The 12,163-nt window shown below is 41.7% G+C and overlaps 1 pseudogene; it reads right to left on the bottom strand.

Moving 5' to 3' along the window:
- Positions 1-109: 109 nt before the first annotated feature.
- Positions 110-11,755, bottom strand: LOC127094609 (dolichyl-diphosphooligosaccharide--protein glycosyltransferase subunit 2-like; annotated as a pseudogene).
- Positions 11,756-12,163: the final 408 nt, after the last annotated feature.

Genomic DNA, 12,163 nt, shown 5'->3' with positions numbered 1-12,163 from the left:
AGGCTTTGGCTAGGTGATGTGGTAAGCCATTTACATCTGGTGTTAGTCTGAGCATGATATTAGTTAGGTTAGATGTTGGCTTGATGCAGGTTCCTTGAATGATGGCAGGTCAGGGGTAGGTGGTTGTCAACTGAAAAGAAAAACGCAACTTTTGAAGTTGGTTAGCTGAGAGTGAAACAACAACAGTTCCAGCCAAATCTAGCGTTTTCTGGGTTTCATCACTTCCAAGATCACTGCCAAGAACTGCAATTTCTGCGTTGCTAACTTTAACAATGCTAGTGACATATATTGGCACGTGAATTTGGCCTCCAATAGCATGATCATTTTCACTACCAGAATCTTGAAGCGCCGTCTCAAAAACAAACACATAAGTTCCTATGTCCACATTATCTGGGAAGCCCATGACATGAAGTCCACTACTTTGATCATACTGGAGTTCCTTGCCCTCGACAACAGCCGAATCTTTAGCATTGGTATGGAAAGCTCGGACAAGCTTAACTGTAAGAGGCGGTGCAGCTGAACCAAGTACTGTATTCACCGTAACCTTGAGCTGATCTTTCTTAGACAATGAATAAACTGTTGCAGGAAGTGACAGCACTAATGGGACGAGAACCCTTTTGCTCTCCAGAAGAGCTAATGATTCAATTTGATTGAAGAAGTCCTTGGCACTTCCTGGAAGTCCAATGCCTAAAAAATATTTTGCTAAACCCAATATTTTATCCCCTGGAAGATCTATTTTTTTCAGAAGTTACAGCAGCAAATGATGTACTCCCTCGAACAACTGAAGAAGATGTGGAAAGAGAAACCTGACGCTCGCGACCACTGCCAAACTTCTCATCAAAATAAAATGTTCCATCATCATATTTCTGGATGCTGTCAAAGAGCTTCAATATATCACTTTTCACCGTATTTACCCTAGACTGATCAGTTTCAGAAGATGCTAATGAGATGACTCCAGCCAGTGCTTCAAGTGCTAATCCAGCAGCATAGGTACTAGATTCTGGATTATCAGAACTGTAGCGCCATCTTCCATCACTTTGACTCAAAGCCTTGATTGAATGGAATGTCCCATCAGCATCAGCAAGAAGCACATCAACATCAGGTGCCTGATCCTTCATAAGAACCAAACTTCCTATTGTATAGTACGTGTCAACCAAAGCACTTGCATCATTGACAGTAGCTTGAAGTCTTGAAGCAATATCCTGGAAAACACCCCTATCAACCTTGCATTTTAAAATGCCATTGACCTTTAAGGCATAGAACAGATCCTTTAGAGAGGATGACGACCCAAGATTTTCCACTACCTTCTGACAAGCGGTTACGCTCACATCAGGCTTATTCTCAAGCGCAAGTATCTCAAATACTCTTAGAGCCTCATATGCTTCTTCTAAACTTGAAGAGGATCCATCGAAGAGTTGTAAAGCGGCGGAACGGTGAGAATCGGAGATTGGAGTTGGATTCGTGACGGCGTTGCAGATCAAAATAGTGTAAAATAGTATGAGGAATTTGGGTTGACTTTGGTCAAAGTTGACCAAAAAGTCAACTGTTGACCAAAGTCAACAATTGGTCAAAGTGTCAATTTTTGTGTATTTTTTGTATGGAATCAAATGTAATGAAATAAAATTGAAATGGATTAACAAAATGGTTTGAAGTTGGTTTCACAATTGGTTTAATCATAACTTGAATGTTTGACTCTTGAAAAGAAAATAACTTGACTGATAATGCACATGAACAAACACCATGACTTTGGACCAAGACCAATCCTCATGTAAAAACCAAAGTAAGGTTAGGCCAAGCACGCTAAACAAACATAAAAAATTCAGGACCAAAATCGGGGTATGACAGGTGTGTGTTTTGCTTGACAGCTAGTAGGTCCGAGTTCCAGAGTCCCTTTTAGTTTGTCAGTTGGAGAACCTTTGGTGTTCGCTGGTTAGCGATTGTTTATTTGTTTGGAGTCGGATGTAAGCCCATTGATTGGCATTCAGTTTCCTTGTGCTGTTTTTTTGGAGTCAGATGTAAGCCCAGCTATTGGCATTCCGTTTCCTTGTTTGCCTTTGTTTGGAGTCGGATGTAAGCCCAGCTATTGGCATTCCGTTTCCTTGTTGAGTGTTTCTTTTGACGTCTCAGCGTCTCTGTGTTGTGTTTTGTTTCGGCGTGCGTTAGCCAAACTACGACAGCTCTGATTCTCATTCCAGATGAGATACGTAGGCATAGGATGCGATATCCTAGCGAGCCTGTTCCCCTTTTCCCCGAACTACGTCGACTCTGATGTTTGTTTCTGATAAACTATGTAGGCCCAGGATGCAACATCCTACCGAGTCCGCTTCCTCCATCTTCTTTCGCCTGTTTTGTTATTCCAGTGTGTGCATTCTTTGAGCAGTTTATCAGCAACCTTTTCCTATTCTTTTGAGCGTGGATCCCGTCGAGTACGGCGGACGTGAGGGGTGCTAATACCTTCCCTTTGCGTAACCGACTCCCGTGCCTTGCAATCTCTGGTCGTAAGACCATTCCTTTCCCTTTTTCAGGTTTACTTCGAGCGTTTCCTTTCCCTCCTTTGGGATAAATAACGCACGGCGGCGGCTCTGTGTTTTTTCTGCCGGTTGTTTTTCGCGTTGCGACACAGTGTTGTCGACCAATACATCAATGTGAGGTAATGGGAAGTCATCTTTCAGACTGGCTCTGTTTAAATCTCGGTAATCGACACACATCCTGACTTTACCATCCTTCTTCGGCACGGGTACGATGTTGGCCACCCAAGGGGGATAATTGGTAACTGCTAGAAAACCTGCATCCAACTGTTTCTGAACCTCCTCTTTGATCTTGACAGCCATATCAGGACTAGTTCTGTGAAGCTTCTACTCTACTGAAGGACAATCTTCTCTGAGAGGTAGCCTGTGCACCACAATATCTGTATCCAAACCAGGCATATCTTGATACGACCATGCAAAGACATCGACGTATTATCGCAGCATTTCAATCAGCCCTCTCTTGACCTTTTCTTCAAAAGCAGCCCCTATCTTGATCTCTTTCTTTGCGTCCTCAGTACCAAGGTTAATGACTTCCAACTCTTCCTGAGGAGGTTGAATGACCCTTCCCTTTTGTTTCAATAGTCTGGCCAATTCTTTGGGGAGTTCACAATCTTCTTCACTCTCCTCTTCGGCTTGGTAAATGGGATTATCGAAGTCATACTGAGCCATAACAGAACTGTTTTTAATGGAATCCGCAAGATCAATTCTGCACGAACGATGTTTCATGCTTTATTTTAGAAAAGAGTTCAAGAAAGTCACAGAAAAACAAAAAAACATTGCCATTTTTATTGTTTTGAAAATGAAAGTAAAAACAGAAAGACAGTGAGCACAAATTTGATTGCAAAACGTCCTTTATTGATGGTAATCATTGAAAATTCAAAACATGATGTGGCCCTACAATGAACCACTACGCCCTGGGCAGAGCGTAGGGCTTTCATGCAAAATGAAAAACAAAATAAAATTACTCTGTCTGAAGAGTAACTTGGACTATTTCTTCAGCAATCCAGTTGTTGATCTTCTCCCCTGGAGCACACGGGCGCACCCAATTATCCATATCACAATCACTGTCACCGTCTTCATTGCATGTTGCAAAGACATCCCCGTGATTCATCAATCCAGCACTAGTGAAAGTACACGACCCTTTCTGATCAAACTGTAAACAACCTTCATTCATCAATTCCTGGATACCTTCTTTCAATTTCACACAGCCATTTTCATGATTACCACAATCTGAACAATTCTTGTCACATCCCGGGAATACTCCCCCTCTAAGCAGATGTTCCTTCACTACAAACAACAAAGTCTGAACATCATTAATATTGACTACCAAGTTCAAATTTTCCCCATCTTCCACACCATTTACTATGGGCCCTCCATGCTGAGGCATAGGATTATTCACCATATTCGGAGTAGGAGCAAAGTTAATCGTCTTGGCATCAATCAAATCTTGAACTTTATGGTGAAAACCCCGACAATTCTCGATGTGGTGCCCTAGCGCACCAGAATGAAAATCACAACGGACATTAGCATCATAACCAGCGGGAATCCTTGTTAATGGAGCCATAGTGCGAAGTTCAACAAACTTTAACCTGAGCAGTTCAGTGAGTAATTCAGCATAAGTCATTGGCAACGGATCAAAATGACGATCTGGAATTCTTTGTCTTGGTTGGAATGGGCGTTGCTGTTGTTATTGTGGTTGTCGTCTTTGTGGTTGTTGAGGTTGGGTTGCTGGAATAGTCACAGCAACAACTTGACGGTATTGTTGTCCTCTGTTTCCATTTCTCTGATTATATATAGCATTTGTCTCACCCTCTCTCCTTCTGGGTGCCCCTGAAAATGGTTTCTTAGCACTTGAAGAACTTGAAGAACCAGGGTCTTGGATTTTTCCCGCTTTGATAAGACTTTCAGTTCTTTCTCCGCAAATCACAACATCCGAAAAACTACCAAATGGGCAACTTCCCATACGATCCATGAAAACACCTTGTAGGGTTCCAATGAACATATCTGTCAATTCTCTCTCCAACATTGGAGGTTGTACTCTCGCAGCTAGCCCGCGCCACCTCTGGGCGTATTTCTTGAAACTCTCACCAGTCTTTTGAAACAAACTCTGCAACTGGGTTCTGCTCGGAGCCATGTCCATGTTATGCTTGTACTGCCTCAGAAAAGCTTCACCTAACTCTCTCCAGCTTCTGACAGATTCTTTTCTCAAGTCCATGTACCAATCCAAAGATGCTCCAGACAAGCTGTCTTGGAAAAAGTACATCCACATTTTTTCATCATCAGTATAAGCGGATATCTTCCGGTAGTAAGCTTGCACATGAGTTCGGGGACAAGAAGTGCCATTGTACTTGTCGAAAGATGGCGCCATGTTAGTAACATCAAAGCCCAAAGAATTCTGGAACTCCATGGCGCGAATCTTTTCAGCAAGGGCGTCGACCTTTCTATCTCTCTCTTCCGCCTTTCCAAATTCATCATCATCACGGGGAATAGTGAACATATCTTCATGCTTGTCAACCAAATGAGAAGGATGGTGAACTGGGGCACGTGCCGCTCGAGCATTAGCATCCTCTGTAATGATGGGTTGTCCATCGATTCTAATACCACGCAACTCGTCACCAGTAACATAGTTGTTGACAGGGCCGGTAGCAGCAGCGGTGTCATTGACAGGGGCTCCTTCTGGAGGATTCTGACCGACAGGGGGAATCACAGTTTCTTGTCTCTGGGCCAAGGCTCAGAGTTCCTCTAGCCCTTGCACTACCCCTTGCATCATATTCATGAACTGGGCCATGTTGGTCCTCATCTCTGCTAGTTCTGCTTGAACTTGATCCATGATCTTCTCTTGATTCTGCCTTATTGCGTAACGGTGCAGACGATGCTCAGCAATCCTGCCTGAAACGGGAACCAGAATGAGAAATCCTCTTCCAAAACACCTGTAATGATGCAAGAATGATATGTGTATGATGCGTATGATGCGTATGCTATGTTTTATCATTTCTCAGGTATTCAAGAGTCTCGTCCACCTTTGAAAAATGGCAACCTGTACTCGTAAGCGGAACATAAACAACAAAGAAGCAACATACACTAGACGGCAAGCAAAAGTGAGACATCAATAATCTCATCTATAAGCATAAGAAATAAGATTCATACAAATGTAGTTCAAGCAAAGATTCAGTTCATCAGTGTAGAACAAGGAATCCCATCCAACAATCCTGGAGGTGATCTTCAAAATAAACAACAAGACAAACTAGGGAAGTCGTCCTTCAAAAATGAGAGTCTTCAAATACTGGCACTGATCCATCAATCGGTGACCCTGAGTTCAACAACTTCTTTTTGTAATTGGCTTCCGCTTTTTGTAATCTCAAGCGTTCAAGGTGTTCTTCATCCAACATTGTTTCTATCTCATCATATGACCTCTTTTTGTTTCCTGATCTACTAGCTCTTTCACCTTGCACTCCTTTGAGTTTATGAGCCAAATTCAGCCTATCAGCTTTAGCTTTGTAAAGCTCCATTTGGATCTCTTGTTCATTTTCTTTCAACTGGCGATTCTCCATTAAGGCTTGTTTGTAATACTCAGCAGGCACACTCTCAGAAAGGATCAAAGGCGGTTGCTCCTGTAATGGTTCCATCCGGTCATATGGTAGCAACAAAGTTCCAACTCTTTCCTTGACCCACTCAGTGTAAGCAGGCATAGCAATTGCAAACTTCCTCCCTAAAACAGATCCATCTTTTATACCAATATTCTCCCAAGCTCTTCCCACTTGCTCCAATCTTGTCGAATCGCTCCGTTTCTCAAAGTACACACTTTCGGCTATCTCGACATCTTGCGGCCTTTCGTTCATGACAAAACCCAACTGACGGAGAGAAAGAACTGGGTTGTAGTTGATGCAACCCCTAGTCCCTATGAGTGGAACATTGCGAAACTCTCCACAACTCATAATGACGTTGCGCACATTAATCCTATAAGCTTGCCACTTGATATCATAAGATGTAAGCGACATGATCCTCTGAGTCCATTTGTGAGTATTCTGAGTATCCACAAACGGTCCATTGGTTGGTAGAAAAGACAAGAACCACTTGAGTAGCAACGGGAGACAACACCTGATAGCTCCACACTTACCATGCCTGTTGTGTATCGCATAATAGGTGTTAGCTAACAAGGTAGGCACCGGGTTTCCTCCAATGAAAATAGTGATTGCTGCCAGGTCCACGAAACTAGGCATACTAGGGAACAAAATAACTCCATAAATCATGACAGCCAACTGAGCGTTAAAAGCTACCCAATTTCCTTTCTTTGCTTCTTCCTTAGCCATTCTTACCAAGAACTTCAAGGATAAGCCCACAACATCACCGCTTGGTTTCCAATTATCGCTCACTTCCTTGATGCTCAAGTAAAGAGCCTTAGCGACAACTTTGAAATCCACCTCCTTTGGCACATCCTGGAAAGGTACTCGATTTTTGATTCGGACATTCATAAGGATGGAATACTCTTCAAGAGTTGGTGCTAACTGGTAGTCCTGAAAAGTAAAGCAACGAAGCTCCGGATCATAGAACTGTAAGAAAGTCTGCAGAGGTATCGGATCAACCACCATCTTCAACAATGCCAAGATATCCCCATACTGATCATCAAAAACTTTCTGATTACGGTCGGTCACGAGATTACCCAATTCTTCCAAAGATGTCAACGACTCACGGTAAAAGCTGTAGGTGCAAGTCTTCCTCTTCAACACTTGAATGGCAACCATCTCCCGGTGTGAACAGACTCCTGAATAAACCTAAAAAATGATATGCATATGCGGGTTAACTTTTTTTCTTTTTTATGCATTATTTTTTGAAAGTAAACATGCTATGATGCAAAATGATGAAACAATGGATGGTTGGTTGTGTATCTCAAGGAACAGGATCAAAACTTCAGCATGAATTCGGAACCGGGAACCATAGAACATAGTCATCAACTTAGAACCCAGACTTCAGAACCAACGGTCACCAACAAGAACCAAACAAAAGTCACCAACAGGACGCGGTCACCAACTGAACAAGTCACCATCAGTACCTGTAAATGATTCATTCCCGCCCCACTCACGGGTGTAATCTAGGCCAGGGTAAGGTCAAGAGAAACGTAGGATAAACAATTCTTTCAAGAATATCATCATATGCACACCAGGTGTATGCAACGATAATACCCCATCAGAATCTGAACTGCTCGTGATACCATGTTTCGCTAAGTGGCGCCATACCACCCGCTTCCCGTGAATCACTCTATTCCTAGGTGTCCTAAAGTTCACTCATAGCCTGTGTATTGGGCCTTTTACCTCTTGTGACTCCCACCCAACAGCGAAACAGATACACAGCCATCACAGTATGCATGAAACAATAAAGCGCACATAGGATGCAATGCAAGCAGATAAGTATGCAAAGCAATAAATGAATAACACATAATAGACAATAAACAAACGCTAGGAAAGGCCCACTAGGGAAAATAAGTCCCCAGCAAAGTCGCCAGCTATCGCTCCCCGGATTTCCTGAATCCAAGTACAAACACGAAAAGAGGTGGCGAGGAAAAAGAGTAGAGTCGCCAGCTATGTACTTTTATCCCAAGAGGAGGGAAAGGTAGTACTGCATAACCAAGAGGGAACGGATAAAACAAAGTCTCGAACCAAAAAAAACTGAGTAAGGGGGCCGGTTACGTGAAGGGAAGGTTATCGCACCCCTTCACGTTTGTGGTACTCCACAGGATCCACGATTGCTATTTATGTCTAAAGTGTGTGTATAAAAAGTCCTATATGCGATGCGAAAGAGAGAAAATCAAAGTAGGGAAAAGAAAGAGTTATTGCTCGCACAGGCCCTACCCTACTGCATACGTATCTCAAGAAGGATTGAGAATCAGAGCATCATAGCCCGGCTAACCTATTTTTGTTTGTTTTTTGTGATGAATGACTTTACTACATGTTGAGTGTAGTTTTAAGTGTCGGGTTTTTGTTATCGTCTCCACAGGGATTGTGAGATATCGCCGCGGTTCGACAGTTGTTTCAATTCTTAACTCGTAGTAACAAGGGGGTTTTGGTTTTAGTCACAGTATCTTGCATAAAAGTGTAATAAAATACGGTAAAAGTTTTGGTTTTTCTATTTGAGAAATATTGTCAAAGTTAGGGTTCGACGATCACTTTACATGTATATGTTCGATCAACAAAACTTATAAACTCCTTTAGATGACAAACTATTTCACAAAGTCCTCCCAATGTGTTTATCTCTAACACACATTGTGGGTTTTCCCATTTTGATCCATTGTTTATCTCTAACACAATCTATCAAAACGACAACTTTTTGGTTCAACCTTATGGTGAACAAAATCATTCATTACTATCTCTAGTTAACAAACAAGATTGGATGAAAACCTAGGTAAAGAGTTGGTAAACATCTCTCGATCATAAACCAACACAAAGAGTTTTCAATAAAACAAAGTTTTCACCATATATTCATCATTAAAGAGTTTACAAATGAAGATCATCCGATTTACACACAAAGCTAATGATCATTACATCTAACCTTGACAAAATGAAGAACTTAGCCACTCATTTTCATGGTGGCTTGCACAACAAGTCTCGGTTGAAGGTTGATCAACATCCAAGTCGAAGAATCGAGATTGGATGGGAATCCACCTTCATTTTGTAGAATAATGTTAAGAGATGAAGAAAAATGGGTTTCTAGGTTACAAAATATCTCTAGAGCAATGCTGAAAATATCTAAAAAAAGTACAAAGTATGGAAGTGTAAAAGTATGGCTCCAAAAAGTAGCCCCTGCTACTTATAGTGCTGCTACTGAGCTGTCATGCTCGCTAGGCGAGCTGAAAGGTTTGCCTAGCGAGCCCCTAAAATAGGCACCAGAGGCACCTGCGCCCAGAGAAATATCCTTTGCATGATTTGCATGTTCGCTAGGCGAACAAAACCTTCGCTAGGTGAAGCCCACTCTTCAACCTTCGCTCCAACGAGCTTAGGAGGTTTTGCTACTGGAATTGCTCGCTGGGAGCTCGCTAATGGCTCGCCTAGCGAGTGAGTGTTGGCTGCACTTTTGACCAAGTCTGGGCGTGTTCGATACCAACTTCGCTGGCTGCTCGTCTAGCGAGTTTGTTGATGTTTGCTACTGTAAAATACTGGAGATGTTCGCTGGATGCTCGCTGGGTGCTCGCCTAGCGAGCACTTCGCCACAGCACCCGCCTAGCGAGTGTGCTGATTAATGATTTCTTCTCTTGGTCCCTTTGCCAACTTTCTTTTGCCTTCATTTTCTATTATTTCATGCCTAATTCCTGCACAATAACGCACAAATCAAAGGTACCAAGATCGTTTAACATTGTATTGCGATTCATCTAAAACAAAGGCGGTTTCGAACGCTTTAGCAATAAAAAGGAGTGAAAGATGCCCACATTTGATAGCTCAAATAAGCACTTTTGGGCATCTAACAAATCTCCCCAACTAGATTCTTGCTTATCCTCAAGCAAAGTATGCCTCTTGAAGGAGAAGAGGATTTGCTTTAAGAAAAAGGTTTCTCCGAAGTCGGATAAAACGGCTCAAACACAAGAAAATCAACCAGGCATAAGTTCCCAATGGTTAGAATAACATAATGCACAAGAACTAAAACTTAATAGCAATGCGAAATATGTATCTATCCACGACAATATTATCTTGAATGAATCACCCTATCTATCCTCTTCGAAAAAGGATTGAAGAAATTACGCGTTTGCAACCGCGGGGACAATCTCTCTCTCCAAAAAATAATGAAGAAATCAATTCATTTCATACAATGTCTAACAAGTATAAATGGAAATTCGGAAGCGAGAAGATTACTAAGGACTTTTCCGGTTGTAGCTTGGTTAGGTTTACAAACAAGGGTCATTTCTAAGGCCATTGAAAACGAAAGTGCCGATGCAAAAGAGACATTCACTGTACATTATTCACACATCTCAACTTCGTTCCATTTGTTTCTCATTTGAAACCTTCACAACTCTTATTTCACAACTCAATTTTTGTTTTTCACTATTTTTCTTCCAAGCAAGCATTCATTTTCATTTTTTCTATTTTTTCTTTTCTTTCACATCATATTTACAAAACAAATGTTTCTCTTTTCTATATATTTTTTTTTGCAATGCTTGCTCAGTTTTTCAAGAGTTGTGGCACTTACCGATTCTCTTTTTCGTTCTCCCTAACTTATTTCTTACTCACCCTAAGTGAATGCTCTTGACTTTTTACGGCAAAAGAACAATTATCAAAATTTTCCGGGTTTCAAGAAAAAAGATTTTTGACATCTCGCTTTATTTCAAGTTGAGATTCAACTGTTTAAGCTCAAAGGGGTTAACGAATACTCTCTCTGCTCACGGGTAAGTTGTATTTGGAACTGGTTGTGCTCATAAGAAAACAAGCGCCTTGATCATTTCTAATTGCTTCCACAAATTCACAATAATAAAAGACCAAGCATGAATCAAATGAATCAACAAAGTTTATTAGAATCCAGCATTTAAGTGTACAATGGAGGTTTCCTCACAATTTGTGGTTCTAAGTCCTAGATGAAACATTCATTCAATTATGTTACAAAAAGAACAATATTCAATTACAAAAAAGAGTAAAGTTCTTAATGCATTCTAAAATTCTAACCGGAGGTAACCATGTACCTTAGCATTATTCACTTGTTTATTTTTATCATTGCCATCCAAGCTCGGATGCACCTTCATTGGATACTTCTTTGAGGAGCAACCAATCTAGAAGGTTTGACACTCAACAACCAAAAATTTATTAAACAAAAAGAAATTTAAACCAAACACACAAATTAAAAACATAAACAATACTCATTACTTAAAAAATTTAAAAATGTGCATGGGGGACAAAACACCCCAAAAGTACATAACCAAAATCAAAATACAACAAATCTGAAAAATACAATAAAATAAAACAAACTTAGCCCTCAAAGGACTCAAAACCCTCATCACTACCGGCTTCAGAACCGGTAGCATCATCATCATCATCATCGTCATCATCCTTAGCACCACCTGAAGCACCAGCACCAAATACACCGGCACCCGCCCCCTCTCCAAACATAGGCCTGTCCACAAGCCAACTAGCGTTCTGCAGAAACTGCTCACGCGTCATCATCGAGTGATCACGGAAGGGGTCACATGCCTGCAACTGCAACAGTTGCATAAAGTCGTGCATGTCAACCATGGCGCGCTGAGTTGCCGCCATCCAATCCCAATTGTAGTTGCAGACAGTCTGCTGGAAAGGATCGGATCCATAAGCTAAAGTACCAGGACCATCAGAAGTCCCAGTATTACCAGTAGCTGCACCACTTCTTAAGTTCTTAGGCTTGCAAAACTTGGCCACATATTTATCATTGATGGCCGGCGGGATCCTTACTTGACTCCGGGAGGGTAGCTTCACCTTCGCATGTTGGCACAAAGCCATGATTAGACACGGGAAAGCAAGGGGGCAGTTAACTCGTGCCCCCGACTTTAGCCCGCTCTCAACCACGGACTTCATCTCCAAAGCAATTACCCTCGCCACATCAATTTGAATATTCGTGAAGATGCAGTGAACCATATGTGCCACTGGGATCGGCACGGTAGAGGTGTGAGACTTGGGTTTTATATTTGT

This window comes from Lathyrus oleraceus, chromosome 6, assembly GCF_024323335.1.
Source record: "Lathyrus oleraceus cultivar Zhongwan6 chromosome 6, CAAS_Psat_ZW6_1.0, whole genome shotgun sequence".
Lineage (NCBI taxonomy): Eukaryota > Viridiplantae > Streptophyta > Magnoliopsida > Fabales > Fabaceae > Lathyrus > Lathyrus oleraceus.
This window is presented reverse-complemented; position numbering and strand designations above follow the sequence as displayed.